This window comes from Talpa occidentalis, unplaced genomic scaffold (assembly GCF_014898055.3).
Source record: "Talpa occidentalis isolate TD23 unplaced genomic scaffold, MPIMG_talOcc4v2.1 talOcc4.3, whole genome shotgun sequence".
In the NCBI taxonomy this organism is placed as follows: domain Eukaryota; kingdom Metazoa; phylum Chordata; class Mammalia; order Eulipotyphla; family Talpidae; genus Talpa; species Talpa occidentalis.
In genome coordinates, this window is record NW_023603184.1 from 134,377,104 (window position 1) to 134,402,953 (window position 25,850).

General features: G+C 37.7%; 1 protein-coding gene across 3 annotated transcripts in view; it reads right to left on the bottom strand.

Annotated features, from left to right (window-relative positions):
- Positions 1–25,850, bottom strand: part of ABCA12 (ATP binding cassette subfamily A member 12) — a 286,187-nt gene that overhangs the window by 182,438 nt on the left and 77,899 nt on the right. Inside the window, exon 1 of one of the 3 annotated variants that reach the window (XM_054700068.1) lies at positions 1,749–1,782. The exons of the other annotated variants lie outside the window; for them this stretch is intronic. The gene's annotated coding sequence lies outside the window, so the exon portion shown is untranslated. Of the gene's footprint in view, positions 1–1,748; positions 1,783–25,850 lie in introns of those variants that run through there. 3 annotated transcript variants of the gene reach the window in all.

Below are 25,850 nucleotides of genomic sequence, written 5' to 3' on the forward strand. Positions count from 1 at the left end.
GTCTGCCTGTTCTGTTCCCTGCTCTGTTTCCTGAATCCTCTCACCCTCCCACTTATCTGGCCTGTACCTAGGTTCTTGTATGCATTAATAAATAAATCTTAAAAAAAATTAACCTCTCAAATGTATTCTTTTTTGAAAACTCTTGATTAGCAAAAAGTTTCTGAACCAGGTACATCTGTATCCAAATGCTTAAAGAGGCAATGGGCATTAATTATCAGTAATTAAAAGAAAAATGGTATCTACTTCTTATGAGGCAACATTGTTTATCATAAAAGTGGAAAATTTTCAAATTGCTATTTCACTGGATGAGCAACAAAGAGACCAAAGGGTAGGAAACTTCAATATTAGATATTCTTGGCAAATGACCATTAGTGTTAATTATCAGCATTCTGTCCCAAATGATCACAGAAAACTGTCTCAGGGATCCAAGTCCAGAGAACAGAGAAGATCTGTTACTCAAGTAGCGACCAAGGAGGATCCAGAATGAATGGGTCTGTGAGCCTCCCAATTCCCATACCTCATCAACATGTAGGCTCCTGATGTTTTAAGTGGTTCCCCCAAAATCTGTGTTCAGGAATATTAGTGTTCAGGAATATTCCTAGAATTTTTCTGTTTGTCTTATAACTGTAAGAGAAGGAAGGAGTTTTATTTGAGTTTGAGTTAGAATAGGAAGATAATGAAAGGAAAGCTTGGCCTCTCTTTGCAGATAATTTGAAAAATATTTAAATCACTGAGATTATAGGGTTGGGAGTCAAAAACTGATGGACATGTTCACAAAAGACTGTGAAACTCAGTGTACAATTAGAGTTTCTTGGATGTCCAGGTGATAAAATGTAGCATAAAATCAAAAGAACATCACTGTCTTCCTGTCAAAGGTTAAGAGCCATTTACAATCAGGAATTAAGGTCCTGAGTTCCCTTCAGACATAAAAACTCCTGACACAGAGCAAATTTGGAAGGAGGATTAGGCAACAGGCATAGCAACCAGACTGATGCTCTACAACAGCTGTAGTCCCATACAGGTTAGCACTAGTACCTTAGTGAGGAGGAAGAAAGGTTCATATAAGAATACACCAAGGTCTTTACAAAAAAAAAAAAAACCTTCTCGAGTTTGGCTTTGGACTTGTTATTTGATGGAAATCTGCCCTACAGCATGTGTCACTGGAAAAGTGAATGTCATTTTGGACATCTATCAACCCATGTGTGATTGATGGTATGATGTCACGTATGTTCTCATTAAACCTAAGCAGAACTTCATAGTCTGTAATATGAATAAGACATGTCTTTGGATTTATTAGTATTATCTTAATTGTTCCTTTAAGATATTAGTAAGACTTCTAGATATAATATGAATGATAATTTGTTAATGCACTTGTCATATTGAAAGTCTATGTCAATTGACATTTAAATGTACATTACAGAGGGAGTAAAATGTTGCTACAATGGTGCTTTGAAAACTGTTAATTCAAATGGCCAAACAATTATTAAGACTCTGGAAATGTTAAGAAAATATGAAGATAGGTTGACAGTTAATATGAATTTAAGAGATAAAGAACTAGCTTGCTACATAGATTTACAAATACTGTTGTGGCAACGAGGCTTCTAAGAAGGTGCCCATGTGATCCTCACCTCCTGGTATTCAAACACTTGTATCGTACTTTCTTATGTGGAATAAAACTGACCTCGGGAAACAATAATCACCTGGTAAAATTTCTAGGGCTATGTCAAAACAGACGTTGAGGGCCCTACCTTGCTTATCTTTAAATAGCAGTCCCCAGTGGAAAGTCAGCTGCCGTGTTGTGGGATATTCAAGCTGCCTGTGGAGAAGCACATGCAGAGAAGCAATTAGGCCTCTAGCAAACAACCAGCACCAACTTTCCAGTCTTGTGTGAGCCACCTTGGAAGCAGACCCACTAACCCGAAGTCAAGGATTCAGATGACTGCAGCCCAGACCAATATCTGCAATGCAATTTCAAAAAAGACACTGAACCAGAACTGCCAAGATAAAACACTTCAAGTTTCAAACCCACAGAAACTGAGCTTAATAAATGTTTATGACTATTTTAAATTACTGAGCATTGGGGTAACTTCTGATGCAGTAATATATAACTATTGCAAATATATGTCTTAATTCAATGCATATTTTAATTAAGTAATAATACAAAATGGAGTAATAGAGATTAGATTATATCATAATTCTAATCTTTGTACAAGAGTTGAATTTACTAGTACTTATAATACTAGTAAAATAACTTTTAAGAATGACGCTTAACTATCAGTTACTTGGTTACATTTTGGCCTTGAGTATTTCAAGCAAAAGACTTAGTTTGGAATCTTTATACCCTGCAAAAAGAGAAATTATAAACAAAATGTTGACTTTGCCGCTTTTGAATTTCAGCAGAAGAAAAACCTCCAGGATTGTATATGAGAGCACCATGATAAATTATCTTTGTTTCAGACATAATGAAAAATATGAATAAGAGAAAATATTAAAGAAAAATGAGGTACCCCAGACACTTTTTGCTCTCATTAATCACACTGTAAAACAGCTGGCTTTATTAAGTTTTTTTAAAAAAAATTTATAGTTCAGTCTAAAAAGGTTAAAAATTAAAACAGAAAGGTGCAGACTGTCAAACATTTTTCAAGGTTGAACACAAAGAACTTTTGAGGTTTGACAAGATATGAATCCTAAATAGAAAGATCTTTCTAAAAAAAACCTGTTGCTGAGCTTCATTTCTTGAATGACATCATATAATATTAGCTTTGTTATAACTGTTCATTTTATGAATGTTATATGAATTAAGCTTTCAGTAGCATTATTGAATATGCTCTGTAATGTGTATAATCAGAAACATACATGGGACAGATATGTAATTGTGGAGCAACATAATAAAGCAAAATTACTAGACATAATGAAAAAAGATAACAGCCCCTTTCATCATTTTTCTACCACAAATAATAGATGTCATGGAAGCGTTTTGAGAACTGCTCTGTTATGTTCTTATATAATATATTCTAACAAAAGAAAATGAACTTTTAGGTGCTACATAATCTCTCTTGAACAACAACTACCACACCTTAATATTGTACTGTATGGACAACAATACCCAATAACAAGGCTTATTAACAAAGAATAAAGAGTTGCAAAGAAAGAACTCTGAGGACCAAGGATTGCTGAAGAAGTAAGCACCTTGATGGATCTTGGGTGTAAACTTTTCACAGATACCTGCTCTAAAGATCTTACCACTCTTTTCCAGGGAAAGTGCTGACATTGGTTTGTATGCAATGAAAGCTGACATAGGAAGAAAATCAAGAGAATATTCTGCTACCTTTCAAGACAGTTACATTTTACCAAATTAATATTTGACAATGTGTTTCAGGTGTGGACAAGTAGAACCAAGGGATGAAGGGTTCATACCTAAACTCTCCAACTTAAGAGATACATTTAATAGAGAAAATTGTGCTTATTTCCTAGCAGTAACTTCTATTTTCATTGTTTAAAAAAGACAACTCTTTAGTTTGAAATAATTTAAGGCTTACAGAATTGTTGCAAAAAGAGAATAGTGTCCCACATATACTTTGCTCAGTTTCCCCAATATTTGATGTCTTTGTGTGAATTATAATGTCATATTATAATGATCAAAACCAGGAAATTAGCATTGACACAACACTATCAACTAAATTACAGACTTTATTCAGGTTTCCCTCCCTTTTTTTTTCTGTGAAAGTCCTTTTTGTGTTCCAATATCCAATCAATCCGGGAATCCATAGTGTCTTGGTTGCCATGCCTTCATAGTCTTCCTACAGTTCCTAAGTTGGTCTTTCTCCTTCAGGACTTTGAAATTTTTTTAGATAACAGATTAGCAATTTCATAGAATGTACTCTCATTTTGACTTGTCTCATGCTTACTCAAGAAGAGAGTGAGAGGTTTGCGTTATTGGGAACAATAGCAGAAAGGTGATGAACCCTTCTCAGGGCATCATATCAGAGGCCATGTGATGCCACTATACCTTATTACTGGTGTGTTAACCTTGAGTCTTTGGTCAAGGTTATCTGCCATGTACTCTGCTGTCAAGTTATTATTTTGAAGAGATACTTTGAGACTATACAAATATCCTGTTGCTCCTTAAACTTTTATCCTCTAATTTTAGTATCCATTGGTGGATCATGTGTGTAGTAATTATTATTGCCATCTTATAATGGTGACTTTCTATTTTTCTACTTCTATTTTCCAAGCTTCCTTCAGTGCTTATTGAGTGGGACTCTTCTGTAAAGAAGTATTGTCTCTTGTCTACCGTTTACACATTTATTTAATTATTTATATCAATATGGACTCATGAGTATGTTTTTTATCCTTTGGGTTAACTTCAATTATGTTCAATTTTTATTGGTTTTATAAAGTCCAGAGTTAAAGAAATCTGGACCAGAAAGAACAAATATCAATGCTTAAGCTGGTATTTGGAACCCAGTCTAGGCTCAATCAGACAGAATTCTTTCCTAAGATGTTTGCCTCTATCTCCTTGTCTTCCATAATACACTTGCTTGTAGATGCTCAACAAATGTCAAATAAATTAGTAATTTATTAGGATTGAATGCCTGTTAAGCCCTTCAAGGTATAATAAATAGCTATATTGAATAAGATCATGCCCCTGATTTGTATACATGATAGGGCTTACACTTCAGCAGATTTTTATTTCAACGTGAATTCAAGAGACCAAAGAGAATGGAGTTTACATGAAGAATACAGTTTTAATGCCATCACTGTATCATGCATTAATATATTAATATTGAGTCCTTTGTTAAGGCTGAGTCTGATAAGCTTCTACTCTGGAAAGTTATTTTAGAAGAGATATATTTGAGACTTTATTAATATCCTAATCCTCCTGAAACTTTAATCTACTAATTTTACTCACTAAATTCACTCTTCCTGTTTGGTATTTAGCTAATTAAAGAATTCAAAAACAACAACAACAAAATAAACCACAAAGGAACTGACAAAACTAAACCAAAAAAATCTTAGAAACTTAACTGCAGAATTGAGCCTACTAGAAGAGGAGGAAGGTTGGAGATGGGAATAAAGGTGTCATGGGACCCAATGGTCTCTGGTAAAGGAATAAGGGTACTTTGGTGGTGGATGTGATGTGGTGACAATCATCTGAGGCGGTATAAACATATTCCCCTAAATCATATGCAGTGTTGTCAACCAATGTTACCTCAATAAAGGAAACAAACAAATAAATAGTTAACAGCAGGAAAAAAAATCAAAAAAATAAAAACACCTTACCTTGATAATGGTAAACTAGAAATCTCTTCAGGGAAATGTACTGGCCTGATATGGAACAGAGGTTTAGGTAAAATTTATATATTTATATATGTATATGCGTACAAATATATATATAATTTTTTAAAGATTTATTTATTTATTTATACAAGCACTGGGTACAGTCAGAAGCACAGGAGGGTGAGAGAATTCACCAGAGCCAGAGCAGGGCACAGAACAGGCAGCTGGCCCAAAATACACTGCTGAGGGGAGCAGCGGGCGCAGCAGGAGAGGTCTGTGCGCCATGTGGGACCCTCACCAGGGCTGGGGATCGAACCGGCGTTGCAGAGGCTGCGGGCAGCTTTGCAGCCCAGCGCTCAACCGCTGCGCCACCAGGGGAGGCCCTATATATATAATTTTGATAAACCCTGAGACTTTTCTCCGTTAATCAAGTGTTGTAGTCAAGAACAAGTTAATGATTTTGCCTAATTTATCCAAGAATTTACAGTTGAATGACCCAGACATATCATGATGTTTTGCCAGGATTTCAAAGATAAATTTCATAATAATTTTTATGATATGAAATGTTTTTTTCTCTGTAATGCCTTACTGTGGTAAATAATCAAACGAGTCAAACTACTTTCACTAATGCAATCTAAAGAGAGCACATGAATTAACGTGAGTTCAGATTCTAGGCCAGAAGTATGTCTGTACTAAGGAGAGAGAAAAAAATAGAAATGTGCTCTCTCTCACATTCTCTAGGAATTATTTTAAAACATAATATATATTTCAAGTTTCTTAGACACTCTAGAAAATGGGGAGGCAATGTTACAAATTAGGTCAAGCAAGTGACATTCATTAAAACCAACTTTTAGGGAAACCCACTATTGTTATTTAATTAAAAAAATAATTTATAGACTTTGTTTATTACCTAAGGGAAAAATTGGAGCAAGTTTTCACTAGAAGGTAAAATTTTATGTACGTCATTTCCCATGAAAGGAACTTGGCTCCATCCTTTGTAAACCCCACCATTTGCATTATACTGTACTTTCAGCTTGTCTTAAGTCCATACGGAGTAGAACTAAGAACACAGCAAAATCCTTACAAGTTCATAAACCTGCCTTTAAAGGTGAGTGAGTAACATAGATGAATACAGATGAATTGGTGAAATTAAGTAGTAACATGTACCTAATATGTAGACAAAAACTGAGGTAGAGGGAGATGCTCTGACACTTATTACAACTTCAGGGAGATGCCCAACAAGTTCATGCCAACTCAGATTTTTTCCCCTACCCCTTTAAAAATGTCTAAGCTGACATCCATTGTACTGTGCTTATCTCCTTAATAGCATTTATTATTGTTGCAATTTAATTTTTGTGTGTGCTTACTTCCTAGTTGTCTTCCTTGCTAGGAGTATAAACACATGGGAATGCTTGACATGTTGGAATCACATTGTGTCTCAGTGTCTTCCAGTGCCTGACACAAGGAGGTCATCAGTAAATTTTTGTTGAATGAATAATATTTGCTTAAATCATTACTATTTTCCATTGTATCTGAAGGCAGTCAAGTGCACTGCAGAGGGAAGGAACTCCCTTTTTGCGTGACCTCTGCACACATTACAAGTAAGCAAAGCAATATATTGGTGTTGATGCCAATAGCTATGCAAGATCTTTCTTTCAATAAGTTTAAAAAAAAAAACCAAAGCTTCTTTTCGAGCCTAGCATCTTTATCGAGAACTCAGTTGCTCTTGATCTCAGCAAGGGAAAGAAACGCAATGTTGATTGGCAGCCATTATGGAAACGCATTAGCAGGTCTCAGAGTTGCCCTTCAAAGAACAACAGACCTTTAGCTAAAAGGTCTAACCTAGTTTTCCACATTTTAGATTATGTGCTAACGCTTCTTTCCTCTACTCTCTGATCCTCTTGTGGGACAATGCTAATGATTTCAGCTTCCTGTTGCTAAAGTCCTTTAGGTACCTTGTTTCTTTAAGGGCAACAGAAAACAGCTAAAATTATATCAAAAGTATCTTGGGTGGTATATGCTTCTGTGAAAATAAAACCTGTCCTTAAATGTTAGCACATCTTTAAAATATAAGCCTATTAAGGAGGAATCAAATATCTGTGTGAGCGACCACCTCTCAAGGGAAATATCTGGGCTACAGGAATTAAAGAACTTCAGAGCAGTTCTCTGAAGTGGAAGGAAAACAAAAACAGAAGTGGATTGGAGAAAGCCCCATACACCTGGGAGGAAAGAGTCCTAGATTCTCTTTGAGTGCAGAATCCTACCCCCGAGCAAAGTGACTTCTTCGGGTTTTTCTCTCTCTCTCTCTCTCTCTCTCTTTTTTTTTTTTTTTTTTGTGAGACCCTTGCCGGTGGCTGGGGAACGAACAGGTGCTGCAGAAGCTGCGGGCAGCCTCGCAGGCCAGCACTCAACCGCTGCACCACGGTGGGAGGCCCTCTGCTATTCTCTTTAATAACATTTTACTCTTTCATTCTGTTTCCTCCTGTGATGGTTTGTTTTTTAAAGTAAGTTATTTACATTTTTCTCCAGCTTTATTGAGATAGTACTGACACATAACATGTAAATTTAAGCTGTAAAATGTGATGATGACATATGTATATATTGCCAAATAATTATCACAATGAGGTTAGATAAAACCTCCATCCCCTCATATAGGTACCATTATTGTGTGTATGAAGATAACTTTTAAGATCTACTCCCTTGCTTTCAAGTGTGTGTGTGTATAATATACGTGTCTATATACAAATATATATATACATACATGTATAACAGTATAACAGTATTGTTGTTTATTTTCACCCTATTTTGTACATTAAATGCCTAGAACTTACCCATCTCATAACTGGGCGTTTGTGCTCTTGAATGAACAATGTCATTTCTCCCATCTTCCAGTCCCGGACAACCACAATTCCACTCTCTATTTCTTTGAGTTGAGCTTTTTCTGATTCCAAATGGAAGTGAGAACAGTTTTGTTTTTCTCTGTCTGACTTATTTCATTCAGCATAATGCCCTCAAGGTTGTCACAAATGGCAGAGTTTCCATCTTTTTATGGCTGAAAAATATTCTATTGTGTGTCCATATGTCACATTTTCTGTACTCATTAATTCACTGATGGACACTTAGGTTCCTATGCCATGTTTATTGTGAATAATGCTGCCATGAATTGAGGGTGAACATTTCTCTTCAAGATAGTGATTCCATTTCTTTTCAATAAATACTCAGAAGTGAGATCGGTGTATCATATGTTAGCTCTATTTTTAATTTTCTGAGTAACCACCATACTGTTTTCTACTGCAGCTTAACCAATTTACATCTCCATAAACAGTACATTAGAGTTTCCTTTTCTTCACACACCTGGCAACATGTTATCACCTGTCTTTTTGATAATAACCATTCTAACTATAAGGTGATGTCTCATTATGGTTTTGATTTGCATTTTCCTTATGATTAGCAATGAGCATCTTTTCACATGTCTATCTGGTGGCCACATGTGTGTGTGTATTCTTTGGAAAATGTATTTACTCCACTCATTTTTTTAAAATCAGATTGTTCAGGGTTTTTACTTGACATATATATATGTCATATATATGTCATACACATATATATACACTTGACATATATATTATATATATATATACTTCCCTTATATATTTGGGGTATTAACCCCTCACAGACAGATGATTTGCCAATATTTCTCCCATTCTGTTGGTTGCCTTTGTGTTTTTCTGGTTGTTTCTTTTGTTGTACAGAAGTCATTTAGTTTGATATAGTTCAATTGTTTGGTTTTGCTTTTGGAATGTGTGTTTTATGGTGTCATATCCAAAAATTGTTGCCATGATCAATGTCAAGGAGTTTTTTCTTTATGCTTTGTTCTAGTAGTTTTACGGTATCTGGTCTTGCATTTAGGTCCTTCATCCACTTTGAGGGTAGGATGAGGGTAGGATGTCCTTCAAGTAAGATCACTTTAACAAAACTATAAACCCAAACACATGGTTTAATACATATGTCAAATCCAAAATCAAATCATTTGATTTTAAATCACTGATAATTATGAATCAATCAATAGTTTCTGTACTAGAACTATTTTAAGCACTTCACAAATACGTCAACTATTTTACTGTCTATCTCACAGTTGGAGACTCAGCAACATACTCACCATGATCATATAGCAGTCCCTCTTTATCAAAACCTACCACCCTCCCACACATATCTTAAGGGGAGCATGGAACATCTAGTAAGTTCTCAAATCAACCCTGATAAATAATAGTGTGACAAATATCCCAGTTAAACTTTCACGCATCCCCACCTCGGTAAGGCACCTAGATCAATGCCACAAGGGACACTAGAATGAATAAGATTTGACTCATTCTCCAAAGAGTTTTTAACTTTGGGGGAATGATAAAAATTTGCTGCTCCCCTTCACTCTCTTCACCAGTACCTTTACTCTACTGGACTCTAAAAATATTTGCAGCCAATTTTATAACATTAGGTAAGAAATGGGAAACTTTCCTTTTTAGGAAACTGATTTCACTCCAAAGAAAAGACTCTAGAAGTTAATTTGATAGTACCCCAGTGAGAGAGCCAGATCCTGCATTCAGTCACCCTGTGGCAAGTCCATAAACTGATAAACAGTATCCAGAAACAGAGCTTCCAATAATATTTTCTTTAAAACCAAATAGCCAGGCATCACCAGGTAAGGAAGTGATGGTTTAACATGAAGACAAAGATTGAACAAGCAGGAAAGAAGGAAACAGAGAAAATAAAGATAGGAGGGGAGGGGTGAACAAAAAGAAACTCTAACGCATTTAAATTAATTTTGTCAAAAAGGTAATCGCAGAAATTATAATAGTCTAAAAGAAGATGCAGCATAATGCAGAAGTAAACCTCTCAATATGCAGGGAAGGTAAAGCTTTTCCTCTCCATTCTTAGGGTCTCCCACTGGGCCTGAGAATTAAGTTGACTTCAGACAGATGAACAGAAGAAAAGCATTAAATTTGATTTTACTTGAACATGGAAACCTTCACAGGAAAATAAAGATCCAAAAAGTATATAACCTAAGTGCTTCTATTCTAGATCAGAAAAAAGTACTAATTGTGAAAAAGTATCTAAACTACATAGGGAGGCTAAGAGAAGATAAGGGTTATCTTAACAAGGTTTGTTTGTAGAGACACTTCTGGCCTTGACTCTGGGGCTGTGGTGATAAGAATGCTCTTTTTTTCCTGGTCCAGGGAGAGTATCTTTCACATGGGAGTTTTATCTCCTGTTTTCAGGAAGAAACAGAGGGAGGTCAGAGTGCCTTTCTTGTACTGCTGTTTTTCAAGGGCCTTTTGCTCAAGAGCCAATGTCCTAGATCAGCATATTTTGGAGTGTCATGTTCTGAACCCTCTCAAAAAGAAGCATTGAAAAATAAAATAGGAAGCAAAAATATAATGCAGACATATTGAAATTGGGAGACTTTCTTTATTGAATTATCCTAGCAGTTAAAAATCTAAATAACAATCCTGAAAACAGAAAGCAAAAGAAACAGAAGACAGATTATCAAGTGATAACACAAGAACATTTTCTAGAATTAAAAGGCATGCATTTCTAGGTTTAAGGGACCCAGGAATAAATCCCACTTTGAACCTCATCATACAAAAATCACAAACCACAGGAATCAAGGATAGATCTTAGACATCACCAGAGTGTTAAAACAGAAAGTCTTTACCTCTTGCAAAGGATGAAGAATTGGTATAAAATTGTCATTCAGTAAACTGTCAACAATAATAAATAAGAAGAAGAATCAATAGAGTACCAGACTTCCAGTTGTAACACTGGAAGCTGAGAACAATAAAACAATCTATTTCAAATTTGAAAAGGTCATTTCTACCCTAGAATATGAACCCAGTCAAAATAGCACGTGAGAAAACAGAACAAAGATATTTTAGATCATAAAACCATGAAACCTTTCTCAGGAAATTACTGAAGGATGAGCTCCCTCAAAATAGAGAAGGAAATCAGGAAAGATACAGATGTGCAGTGAAGGAAACAGGGACTCCAAAGAGGAGAGAAGCAGAGAGCCCCCTGCAGCATGCTGAAGACTTGGATAGCTGACACTGTTTAACAGGGAGTCTGGGGGACACCCTTGACCCCAAATGTACATACTCTAAAGCGGTTCTGGGCAGCTCTCCTGCCTGCCCTTTGCAGAACAGCAGCAGTAGCTCTTCTTGCATGCTTGTGTCAGTGCATGCCTCCTCTTTTCCTTTCCTTTTTTCCTTTTTTAAAATATAATAAACCTGCCCCTTTGATATAAAAATAAATAGATGCTGTCCTCTGCAGCATAAAGACAAAGCATACTCTTAGAGGTGTAAAACCTTTAATAGGGTTAGTGTTGGGGGGGTGGAGAAAGAGAGAGAGAGAGAGACTGATAAGAAAGGAGAAAAATTTCCCAATGAAACACCCAAAGTTAACAACCCCTCAGTGCCCAAAATGGGGCCACTGAGGCCTAAAAGCACACCATGAGTCTAGGGCTCCTTATGGCATGGAACCCTAGAAAAGGGGCAGAAGGGACAGAGCGAGTTGGGACAAAGGAGCAAAATCAAAGTACAAATCAATGGCTGCCATTGTCAGACTCCCCACAGGTCTTTCACCCACATCTTCTCCAAATGACTCTACATTTCTCAACTCTATCAGTCTCTTTCCATGTCTTCAAAGTCCCTGGTACAAATCGAAAGCCAAGAAGCAAGCATGGCTTATTCTATACATGTCTCTTTGCTCCGCGTGTCTCCCCTCCTAGTCTTCTTCCAAGTCTTTTTGTCCAAATCCTTTTCCAAGTCTTTTTGTAACTTCCTCTCAGTTCCATCTTCCCTTAGGTGGTAAGGGAACATGGAACCTCCCCTTTTTTATGGCAATCACACCCTGTAACATGACCATTCTGTCCTAGCTCCTCACCACAATGGCGTTTGATTTTCTACTACACTTGGATACAACCTAAGATCTTTCCCAAGAATTGCCTGGCAGCAAGGAGGATCTCCAGGTTGACAGAGGAGATCTCAGATAGACCTTGTAGCTATAAGTTAACAAACCTCAAAATTAGCATTTGAGAGAGATGCAGATAACAAATGTTTGAAAAGAACAAAAGATGCTGGCCAGTAGAATGATTAGAGACTACGATTTTTCTGAGATTTGAACATTATTTAACTAGGTCATACAGACATGGTCACAGGAATAGTCCTTCCTTGATGTCAATTTTAGAAAAAGCAGAAATTATGGAAGATACGCAATTATAATACTCACAATCCCTCGGCTGTGAATAATTCTTACATAACCATTAGAGGATTCAGTTGCTTACCAAAAAATTGTGGTATAAGACTCAAGGTGCAGGGAAGCGCCCGGCAGACGAGCCATATTTAGACAGGGAATTCTGCGCCCATCAGGACCTCACCAAAGCTGTTGTATGGAACTGTCTCCACAGTCAGAGGGGAGCTGAAGGCCCCCACAAGCTAGGCCCCGCCTGGCAGTGAATGGGAGCCCATAGGGGGGTCCATTCATCCAGAGGCAGACCCAAGGTGCAGGAAAGCACCCGGCAGACACGCCATATTTAGACAGGGAATTCTGCGTGCATCCAGACCTCACCAAAGCTGTTGTGTGGACTGAGAAAGGCCTGTCCCCACAGTCAGAGGTAAGCCAAAGGCTCCCACAAGCAAGTCCCCCCATTCAGAGCTTAGAGGGGGATCCAGCCACCACCTGGGCAGACCCAGGGTACAGGGAAGCACCGAGCAGACTTGCCATATTTAAGACAGGGAATTCTGCACCCCTTCGGACCTCACCAATGCTGTTGTATGAAATAGAGAAAGGGCTGTCCCCACAGTCAGAGGTGAGCTGTAGGCCCCCACAGGCCAGGTTCCACTTATCAACAAGTCAGAGCCCAGAAGGGGATCCAGAAATTTGGAGTCCAGCCAGCAGATGATCCAGCCACTTCCAGGGCAGTCTGTGGGACCTCAAGACTCACCTCTGGAATTAAACAAATACAAAAGGAGGAGATTTTCAGGGACAGCAATCATTAACATATCCATAATACCACTGCCCTACTGGACTTCTGGCATAACAGTATTGGACTCGATTTGACCACCAGTTCCCAACATCCCAGAAAGAGAACACCAAAGAGATGCCGGACAGTACCAGCAACACAGTGTCCCAATGCATAGGACAACTTAGAAAACAAGCAGCAGGGAGAAAAAAAATTACAAGCAACCAAGCATGTCCCCAGGGAAAAGACACACCACAAAAAGACACTCAAACACCAGACTGCAACACCATTGACTTAGAGGAACTTATGAGTCTTCCTGATAGAGAATTTAAAATCGCCATGATTAAAAAACTGAAAGAAATCAAAAATGATATGGGAAAAGTAATCAACGATGAGAAGAATGAAATTGAGTCCCTAAAGAGGGAAGTGAAAGAAATGCAGGAGATCAAAGGATTAATGGAGGAGCTAAAGAACTCTGGGAAAAGCAATGAAAGCAGAATAGATGAAATGGAAGAATGAATAAGTACTCTCAAAGACACAGAAATAAAAAGAACCAAAACAGAAAAGGAAAGAGAAGTACAAAGAAAAAAGAATGAAGAAAGACTTTGGGAACTATTGGACTCCATGAGGAAAAGAAATGTAAGAGTTATAGTAATCCCAGAAAGAAAGGAGAGAGACATAGGAACAGAGAAAATATTCAAGGAAATAATTGAAGAGAACTTCCCAAACATGAAGAAGGAGCTGAAAATAGACATACAAGAAGCAAGAAGAACACCAAACTTCCATGATGAAAGGAAATATCAGCAAGACACATAAGAGTAAAGTTCCCAAGAATCCAAGACAAGGAAAAAGTAATGAAGCTGACAAGAGGGAAGAAACAGGTAACATACAAAGGAAAACCAATCAGCCTGACTTCAGACTTCTCTGAAGAAACACTGTGGGCAAGGAGAGAGTGGAGGGACATAGCCAACAAACTCCAAAACAACAAATGCCAACCAAGAATACTCTTTCCTGCAAAACTTACTTTACTCTATGAAGAAAGAATAAGGACCTTCCCAGACAAACAGAAACTCTGGAATTTCATTACAACTAAATCCCCACTCCAAAAAATACCACAAGGAGTCCTAAATCCAGAACCAACAGAGGGATGAATAGGAATGAAACAGGACAAAAAAATTAATTAAAAAATAAATAAATAAAACCAGAGAAAAGACAAAATGGCAAATATAGACACTAACATATCAATATTAACTCTACATGTAAGCAGACTAAACTCTTCAATAAAAAGACACAGAGTCTCAGGCTGGATTAAGAAACAAAACCCAACCTTTCCTGTGTCTAGGAAACATATTTAACTACAAAAGATAAAAACAGACTGAAAGTAAAAGGATGTAAAACAATCCTATAAGCAAATGGACCAAAAAAGAAGACAGGAACAGCTATACTTATATCACATAAAACAGATTTCAAACTCAAAAAGGTAAAAAGAGACCCAGACGGTCACAATATTATGATCAAGGGGACAATACATCAAGAAGAACATAACCCTCATTAACATATACTCACCAAATGAAGGCGCACCAAAATATATTAGACAACTATTATTATCTCTGAAAACAGACATCAGAGAAAATACATATGTAGTAGGAGACTTCAACACACCACAATCAACAATGGATAAATCAATGAGACAAAAAATAAGTAAGGACACTAAACCTCTAAATAAGGCTCTAGACCTCATGGACTTAACAGACATCTATAGAACAATAACCCCTAAAAAATCTGAGTACACATTTTTCTCAAGTGCACACGATCATTCTCCAGGATTGATCACATACTGGGATACAAGATAAACCTCAATAGATACACCAAGATTGAAATACCAACCATCTTCTCTGACCATGAAGGCATCAAACAAGAAATATACCATAAAATGAAGGCAAGAGGGCCTCCCCTGGTGGCGCAGTGGTTGAGCGCTGGGTTGCAAAGCTGCCCACAGCCTCTGCAGTGCCGGTTAGATCCCCAGCCACCGGCGAGGGTCCCACATGGTGCGACAGACCTCTCCTGCCATGCCCGCTGATCCCCTCAGCATTGTATTTCGTCAGTCTGACTGTTGTGTTTCCTGCTCTGGCTCTGGTGAATTCACTCACCCTCCCACACTTCTGACTGAACCCCAGTGCTTGTATAAATAAATAAATCTTTGAAAAAAAAAAAAGGAAGGCAAGGAACCCTCCTACTTCATGGAGATTGAAACCCATACTACTGGAAGACCACTGGACTAATGAGGAGATCAAAGAAGAAATTAAAAAATACTTTGAGTTGAATGACAAGGAGGACACCAATTTCCTAAATGTATGGGATGCAGCAAAAGCAGTAATAAGAGGAAAAAATATAACTATACAGGCTCACATCAAGAAACAAGAAAGGGGGCCTCCCCGGTGGCGCAGCGGTTGAGCGCTGGGTTGCGAAGCTGCCCGCAGCCTCTGCAACGCCAGTTCGATCCACGGCTGCTCCCCGGCCACCAGAGGAGGGTCCCACATGGCCCACATGGCGCGCAGACCTCTCCTGCCGCCCGCTGCTCTCCTCAGCAGTGTACTTCAGTCCTTCTGCCTGCTCTGGCTCTGGTGAATTCTCTCACCCTCCTGCGCTTCTGACTGTACCCAGTGCTTGTATAAATAAATAAATAAATCTTAAAAAAAAGAAACAAGAAAGAACTCAAAAAAACAACTTAATCTCACATCTCAAAGATGTAGAAAAAGAACAACAAAAAACCCTAAAACCAGTAGAAGAAAGGAAGTAATAAAAATCAAAGTAGAAATAAATGAAATAGAAACTAAAAAACAATCCAAAAGAGCAATGAAACCAAAAGTTGGTTCTTTGAAAAAATAAATAAAAGACAAACCCCTAGCAGGGCTCACAAAGGATAAAAGGTAGAAAGTACAAATAAAAGGGATCACAAATGAAAGAGGAGAAATCACAACAGACACAGCAGAAATCAAAAGAATAATCAGTAACTACTATGAACAGTTATATGCAAACAAATTCAACAATCTAGAAGAGGTGGACAAATTCCTACAACTTTGCAATCACCCAAAGGTAAATAAAGAAGAAATAGAACACCTTAACAGGTCAATTACAAGCAGTGAAATGGAAATGGTAATCAAAACCCTCCCCAAAAACAAGAACAGATGGATTTACAAATGAATTCTATCAAACATTCAGAAATGAACTTGTGCCTATCCTTCATAAACTCTTTCAAAAAATTGAGAAGGAAGGGATAATACCAAACACATTCTATGAAGCCAACATTACACTAATACCTAAACCAAACAAGGACAACACAAAAAAAGAAAACTACAGGCCAATCTCTCTGATGAACACTGATGCAAAAATCCTCAATAAAATTTTAGTTAACAGAATCCAACAATGTATCCACAAGATAATTCACCATGACCAAGTAGGATTTATTCCAGGGACACAAGGTTCAACATCTGAAAATCAATCAATATAATCCAACGCATCAACAAAAAGAAATATAAAAACCATATGATAATATCATTAGATGCGGAGAAAGCTTTCAACAAAGTACAACACCCATTTATGATAAAGGCCCTTGAAATCCTCAGGAAACAAGGAACATACCTCAACATCATAAAGGCCATAGATGACAAGTTCATAGCCAATATCATTCTCAATGTTGAAAAGTTAAAAGCATTTCCATTAAGATCTGAAACAAGACAAGGATGTTCACTCTCACCACTGCTTTTCAATATAATACTGGAAGTCCTAGCCAGAACAATAAGACAAGAGAAAGACATTCAAGGAATCCAAATAGGGAAGGCAGAAGTTAAACTATCACTATTCACAGATTATATGATGATATACATAGAGAACCCAAAAAACTCCACAGAAAAACTAATCATACTAATCAATCAGTTTAGTAAAGTAGCAGGATACAAAATCAACATGCAAAAATCAGTAGCCTTCCTATACACAAACAATGAATCTGAAGAAGAAGAAAACAAGAAAAACATCCTTTTTATTATTGACACAAAAAAAATCAAATACTTGGAAATAAACCTAACAGAAGAGGTAGAGGACCTATGCAAAGAAACTATAAAACACTGTTAAAAGATAAAGAAAAAGACACAAAGAAATGGAAAGACATCCCCTGCTCATGGATTGGAAGAATTAACATTATCAAAATGGCCATCTTACCAAAAGCAATTTATAGATTCAATGCTATTCCAATAAAAATTTCAATGACATCCTTCAAAGAAATAGAACAATTATTGATGAAATTCATATGGAGCCACCAAAAACCCTGAATAGCCAAAGCTCTCCTGAAAAAAAAAAAAGAAGAGACTGGAGGTATCACACTCCCAGACTTCAAACTATACTACAAAGCCATAATAATCAAAACTGCATGGTATTGGAACAAGAACAGACACACGGACCAATGGAACTGAATAGAAAATCCAGAAATAAACCCACATATTTATGGTCAACTAATCTTTGACAAAGGAGCAAAGAATATGCAATGGGGCAAAGAAAGTTTGTTCAATAAATGGTTCTGGGAAAACTGGGTCAGTACATACAAAACAATAAAGCTTGACTCCCACCTCACACCATGTACAAAAACCAACTCAGACATAAAACCTGAACCCATAAAATATATAGAAGGAAATATAAGTGAAACACTACCTAACATACACCTCAGTAACATCTTTAAAGACACATCACCCAAAGCAGTGATAGTGAGGGCAAAAATAAACAGCTGGGGCTACATCAAATTAAAGAGCTTCTGTACAGCAAAAGAGACAGTAACCAAAACAATGAGAGACCCCACTGATAGGAAGAAATTTTTTGCACACAACACTAATGATAAAGGACTGATCACAAAAATCTAGAAAGAGTTAACGAAACTCAACAAAAACAAAGTATATAACCCAGTCAAAAAATGGGCAGAAGAGCTAAAAAGAAACTTCTCCAAAGAGGAAATGCAAATGGCCAACAGGCATATGAAAAAATGCTCAACATCACTGGTAATCAGGGAAATGCAAATCAAAACTACAATGAGATACCATCTTACACCAGTGAGAATGGCATATATTTAAAAAACTAGCAACAACAAAGGTTGGAGAGGATGTGGAGAAAAAGGAACTTTCCTGCACTGCTGATCCAACCACTATGAAGAGCTGTGGGGAGATACCTCGATCTACTAAAGATGGAGCTTCCATATGATCCAGAAATTCCACTCCTAGGTATTTACCCAAAGGACACAGAAACATCAATTCAAAAGGGCACCTGCACCCCTATGTTTATAGAATCACTCTTTACAATAGCTAAGCTATGGAGACAACCTAAATGCCCAAAAATAGATGACTGCATCAAGAAGATGTGGTACATATACAAATGGAATATTACTCAGCAATCAAAAAGATAAACTCATGCAATTTGCAGTAACATGGATGGAGCTGGAAGGGATCATGCTCAGCGAAATAAGCCAGAAAGAATAAGAAAAAATACTGGATGGTTTCACTCATAGCAGGAATTTAGAAAACCTAAATAAGAGACCAGGAAAAAACCTAATTCTAATAAAGTAAAAATCAAAATCAACAAGCAACTATAAACCAGAGACACACTATGGGGGGCAGGGGGGAAGAGGGAGTAGGATCAAAATAAGGGGGGGTGGGAATTGTATGGGGACCATAACCAAGATGAAAATGCATACATTGTGCAAAAATGAAAAATGATGTAAAAAATGTATAAAATTAAAAAAAGGAAAAGCTGACAAAGACATTATAAGAAAAGAAAATCATGAAACAATACATCTCATGACATACTCAAGAAATGTTAGCAAGTCAAATCCAAGAAATACTCAAGAAAATGTTACCAAGTCAAATCCAAAGGTATATAGAAAGAATTATATATTACAACCAAGTGGGATTTTTCCTAGCTGGTTCAGCATTGGAAAATCAAGCGATGTAATCTATATTATCAACAGGCTAATGAAGAAAAAATACACATTATGGCAGCAATAGATACAGAAAAGCATTTGACAAAATTCTAAAACCGATTTCCAACAAACTCTTAGCTAAACAGGAGTAGTGGAAAACTTCCTGACTTGATAAAGAATTACTACAAAAAATCTTGTAGCTAGCATGAGTCTTGTCTTATGCATTTGGCATACTCCTAGAAGTCCTGAATACTGTAATAAACCTAGAAAAGAAAGAAAAAACTGTATTTGCAGATGACATGATCATTTATGTAGAAGATCAAAAAGAATCATCAACAAAACCTCCACTGAGTGATAATAGCATGGATGAAGGATACATGTTTAATAAAGTCATCAATCATGTTCCCAAAGACCAGCAATGAGCAAATAGAATTTAAAATTTAAAATACATCACTTACATTATCAAATCCCCAACTATAATATATAGATATAAACCTAACAAAATATATACAAGCTCTATCCAAGAAAAACTATTAGACTCTCATGTACAAAATCAAAAAAGAGCTGAACAAATGGAGAGACAGTCTGTAATTGTGGATAGGAATGCACAATATCAATGCCACTTCTTTCCAACATAATCTTTAGATTCAGTATAATCCCTATGCCTTGAGAAGGAACCTCATATGCATATTACTAGATTTTTAAAAAGCCAATAGAAAAGGCTACATATTATATGATTCCAACTATGTGACACTTAACAAAGGCCAAACTATGGTGACAATGAAAAGATTCACACTTGACAGGGTTTAGCTGAAGGAAGGAAGGAATAGGGCTCATGAAAAATAAAACTCAATGCAAACCACACACAAAAAAAATTGTGGTATAGCTGCTAGGTAGAGGGTGTGTGTGTATGTTTGTGTTTATGTGTTAGTGGCAGGGATATGGATCCCTTGGTGTGTGTGGGATAGCAAAATACTCTTCTCCTGTTGTGTAAAATTAATAGAAAATGTCTAAAACTTTCAAAATAAATCAATACAAGAATCTAGAAATAGGGGCCTCCCAGGTGGCATGGCGGGTTGAGCACAGCACTGTGGAGCTGTCTGCAGCCTCTGCAGTTTGATTCTTGGCTGGCCAGGGAGATACCCACATGGCGTGGCAGACTCCTCCTGTCTCGCCCGCTGCTCCTCTCAGCAGTGTTTTTGGTCCATCTGCAGGTTCTGCTCCCTGCTCTGTCTCTGGTGAATCCTCTCACCCTCCTGCCCCTCTGGCCTATACCCCAGTTCTTGCGTAGATAAATAAATCTTAAAAAAAAAAAAAAGAATCTAAAATATGGAGGGGAATACAGAAGACAAACTTAAAGGATTGAAAGCAGTTGCCTCTGAATAGCAGGAACTGGGAGATTTTCATTATAAGCTAAGTAGTACCTTTTATTTTTCTATCACCCTGTGCAGTCCCTGTATACTTAGTGTACTTCAAAAAGTAAGTAGCAGTCTCAGGGTTAGAAGGGGGAATGCAGGGCCTCCCCGGTGGCGCAGCGATTGAGCGCTGGATTGCAAAGCTGCCCGCAGCCTCTGCAGCGCCAGTTCGATCCCCGGCTGCTCCCCAGCCACTGGAGGAGGGTCCCACATGGCGTGCAGACCTCTCCTGCCGCCCGCTGCTCCCCTCAGCAGTGTACTTCGTCAGTTTGCCTGCTCTGCTCCCCGCTCTGGCTCTGGTGAATTCTCTCACCCTCCCGTGCTTCTGACTGTACCCAGTGCTTGTATAAATAAATAAGTAAATTAAAAATATATATATATTAAAAAAATAAAAGGGGGAATGCAGATCAGAATGTCTGTTCTGCTATCGTCTTTAGTGGGGACCCAGTCTGTGTGGAGCACCCCACTCCTCCATGAGGTTTTCCACTCTTTCAAGGGAGTACTCCTCCACACAGCCTCTGTGACCCCCTCACCAGGGCCTCTGGCTGAGCTGACTGCCCTGTCGTTAATGTTTCCTATTCCACACCACAAGTTCTTCTCTCCACCCACCTCCTGTTCAATGTAGTGTAACTCTCCTCAGTGTCAACCTTGTGGAAGTCTGTACTGATCTATCAAAGGGATAATCAAGTCCACTCCTATCCAAGAGACTATCTGTATAAACAGTGTCCCTCTGGTTTGCAGTTCTGTTCCAATGGCTTCTGCCAGGGCCTGTCACATCTGTTCCCCTTAGCAGGGCTGCCCCACCACTTGCCAGGACCTATTGGATCTGAGCTTCTTTCAGGATCCTTTCCTGGGTCTCACTGAAGTCCGTGGGGGTGCTACTATGGTGGGTGTGCTGCCAGGTCCCTTCCTGAGCCTTGATAAGTTCTTCCAGGAGCTACCACCAGTAGGCCTGCTTGCAGGAGCGAGCCAACCTGGAGTTTCCTAAGGCTTGTGGGGGGCTGCAGTGGTGAGTCTGCTTCCACATCCAGTCCCAGTGTTCACTGAGCTCTGTCAAGGGCTACTGCACAAGGACCCTGCCAATTCCACTCTACTGCTGGGGTGAGGAGGTATTGAGGGGGGCTAGCTGTTTGGCCCATTCCACTGCTTTCTGGGTGCCCCCTTCTATAGAAGTTATTTCTAGTTTGTGCTGCAATCATTTATATTTCCTTCAGGAATTAGTGGTTTTGTTCTGCTGCAAGCTAGCTATGAGTACATGGAGGAGGTAAGCCTTGAATCTTCAATCTGCTACCATCTTGCCACCAGTCTCAAGATAAAGGTTTGACATCCAAGACTTTTAAATCTATTTTGAAGTAATTCTTGTGTATGATATTAGATAGTGGTCTGTTTTCATTCTTTTGCATGTAGCTGTCTGTTTTCCCAACGCCATTTATGGAAGAGACTTTCCTACCTCCATTGTAAACTTTCCTTATTTCTCTTTCTCCTTTGTCATAAATATATTGACTTGATTTTGACTCCTTTGTCATAAATTTATTGTCCATATGTGTGTGGTTATATCTCTGAGCTCTCAATTCTGTGTATCTGTTTTTATTCCAATACCAAATTGTTTAAATTGCTATCACTTTGTAGTATAGTTTGAAGTTAGGGAACATGATGCCTCCATTTTGGGGGGTGCTCTTTGGGTTTTTTTATGGTTCCAAATAAACTTCATGATTTTTGGTAAAGAATGCCATTGGGATTTTGATAGGGATTGCATAGACTCAAACTACTATATTAGAATATCTGGTCATTTTAACAATGTTAATTTTTCAATCTAGGAGCATCTCTTTGTGTCTTTTTTTTTTCAGACATTATTTCTTTTAATCCCCAATACATTCAAGTTTTCAGATAGATAAACTGAGATTCTGAGAGATCAAAGTTACTTCTCCTAGATGGTAATTAGCAGAGTGAGTATATAAACTCAGGTCTGTCTGTACATCTTTTATTTCATTCTATAATGTCTAAAAGTTTTCACTGCACAGGTCTTTCGCTTTTTTGGCTGAATTTATTCCAAGGTATTTAAATCTTTCTGGTGGAATTACTTTCCTTATTTCTCTTTCTGCTAGATTAGTACTTGCATATATAAGTGTAATAGATTTTTATATATTAATTTTGTTGACTGCCATTTTACTGTATTCATTTATTACTTCTAATAGCTTTTTATTGGCGACTGGAATTTCTATGCATATTATGTTGACATCTACAAATAGTGGCAGTTTAACTTTTTATTTTCCAATTTGAATATCTTTTATAACCTTTGCTTTTCTAATTGCTCTCTCTAAGATTTCTAATGCTATAATCAATAGTAGTGGTGAGAATGGATATTCATGTCTTCTTCCTGATCTCAGAGGAAAAGTTGTCAATTTTTCACCATTGAGTATGATGTTGACCATGGGTTTACATAAAGCATTTAATATTTTAAGGCACATTCTTGCTATACACATTTTGTTGAGGGTTTTCATCATTAAAAGATGTGAAATCTTGTCAAATACATTTTCTATGACTATTAAGATGATGATATATATGGTTTTTGCTCTTCCTTGTTGGCATGGGATGTCATGGTTATTGATTTCTGGAAATGAATATTTACTGACCCCGTCCTAAATTGTTAACAATGATCCTGCAAGGCAATGTTATTACCTACTGCCTTAAATTCAGAATAATATGTGATTCTAAGAATAAGAAACTGATGTTCAGAAAATGAGATCATTTGCCTAAGGTCACACAGTTAACTGGAATTTGAAAAAAGATTTGCTTTACTGATAATTTTTCTGTTGTACCAATCTATCTTTCCAAAATAAAAGAGGAAATAAGTTATCCAAGGACTAACTCTTCCAACTTAAGCACTTCTCTTTTTCTTTTTGCCAAGACTAAACTTTTCACAACCCCATATGCTAAACACAGAGAGTTCAAAATAAAGGAAAACAAGAGGGATTAAATTTTAATGAATCTATGTAAGGCTCTGTGCTAGCAATTTTTCAATTCTTACCTACCTATTTTTAAAATAGTTTGTTAAGTGCATTATGAGTTTTTGCCTATTTTTATATACTCTGGCTTATTACATGTAAATAGCAGTTATTTTGTATTATTAAACCAGACTTGGAACTTTACACTGCCATATTTTGGAATTTTGTTGGCATTTTTACTTCTGTGAAGTTAATTGCATAAAAACATGTCCAAGAGGTCTAATGCATCTCCAATGAGTAATGCCACAATCATTTCAGAAAATGAAAATGGAAGTATTAACACATCATATTCTGTTACCACCATGGCTCTAAAGCCAGATTTTAATAAGCCCGACTCTACAGTCTGTCTGAGCACTTACAGACCTCAGGAGGGAACAGTGTGGCTCTGGGCTGGAAGCAGCAGCCAAGAATGTCTCTCACTAGTGCAAAAACAGTGCTGGCTATGGCTGCTCTGAGGGCAGACTTATCAGTTGTGCCACTTGCAGGGGACAAGAGTGTGGGTAGCCAAATTTGTCATTGGACATTAAAAGGTGTGTAAAATCCATCGAGTTTCACCATCTCCTTTTGTAGAAAGGGGGAAAAAATATAGCAGCAGCTGCTATCCTGAAAGTACAGGAAAGTAGGGAAAAACACTAATGGCATTTATCTTGTGGAAATCCAACTATATACCTTGGAAAGGTGGGCAAAGAGTAAGAGGAAAGACAGAAAAAAACAATGGTGTCAGAAATTCCACCTGCCATCTCTCAGTGTGCTGAGTGGATGGGTAAGATGAGTAAAAGTAGGAGACATGAATCTGTTCTTTCAGTTTATCTCAGTTCCTCTGCGCTTCTCATAGTGTGAGAATCAGATGCCTTAAATAAAATTCTGGTACCCAGACACCAAAGATCGTTTTCTTACAACATGGTCCCTACAGTGAAGCCAACTCCTTCATCTGGTGCTCAGCTGAAAATAAAGTAACTCATTCCAAAGCTGCAGGAGGAACACACTGAACTGAATTCAGCTGTGAGATGGTATGACAGCGTCCAATTTGGCATCATTATCGAGGATTTTGGTAATAACTTTGATTATAAGTAGTTTTTTCTTTTTCACTGACTTGAGAACCTGATCTCCACTAAGACGTAACCCTGCAATATCAGGTTTAAGATAGGCTAAACCATGAATGTCAGTGAGTCTAGTAACTGAGTAAGTCAGTAAGCTTTTGCGATGCTATGAGGACAAAAGACACAGCGAGGACGGCAACTATTCTAACATGCACCTACAACACCATAAATCTGAGACTCAGCTCACTTCAAAAACCAGGAGTTTCATACAGTCAGTAGACAGTAGGAGAGAAAGTCAATTCCGGAAAGGATTCAGAAGTAATTCTTATTAAAAGAGTAATGAAAGTGGCATGTGTTTGATATTCAAGTTGGTAATCCTTAACTTGTGCTGGAAAGTAAATGTCTCTTATTGTTTTAGAAATAGTCCTGAATTAGATAGTAGTGGGATTTAAGGATTCTTCATGTTTCTGATCTTTGAGAGTGGGCTACAGGGAAAGAAACCTAGACTAAAGCTGTGCATTCACATTCTATAACTCTGAAACTCCTGTAATTTATCATGTGGGAACCTATTTTTGTTTTGGGAGTCTTCTCTTTTGTGCATCTCCTTGGCCAAGCAGATATACATCAATACATATTAAGGGTCCGTGGGATATTGGCAATTTAACCAGAGCAAATATATTAAATTGGAATAATAAGTATTTTTGTTTCATAATGGAAACAATGTTATTGTGGTTTAAAAATTACTTCTTACCACACATCTATTTGGATGGCTCAAAAATAATCCTGACTATACTGAGTACTATTGTTAGGGGGAAAAGGATGTCCAACCTGTTCAATATTGGGGCTGTCCTATAACACTATCAGAGATGTTTCTGCAATTTTCTTACTAATTTTCTTACTATTTCTACTATTTTCCTACTGTTTCTACTATTTCTGAAGAACAACTGATATACCTAAGGGCTGAAAAGGCTGATATACCTAAGGGCTGAAAAGGAAGTGGCCTGCAGATGAGAACAGAATCTGTGAGTCCAGGGCCTCCCCGGTGGCGCAGCGGTTGAGCGCTGGGTTGCGAAGCTGCCCGCGGTCTCTGAGGCGCCGGTTCGATCCCCGGCTGCTCCCCAGCCATCGGAGGAGGGTCCCACA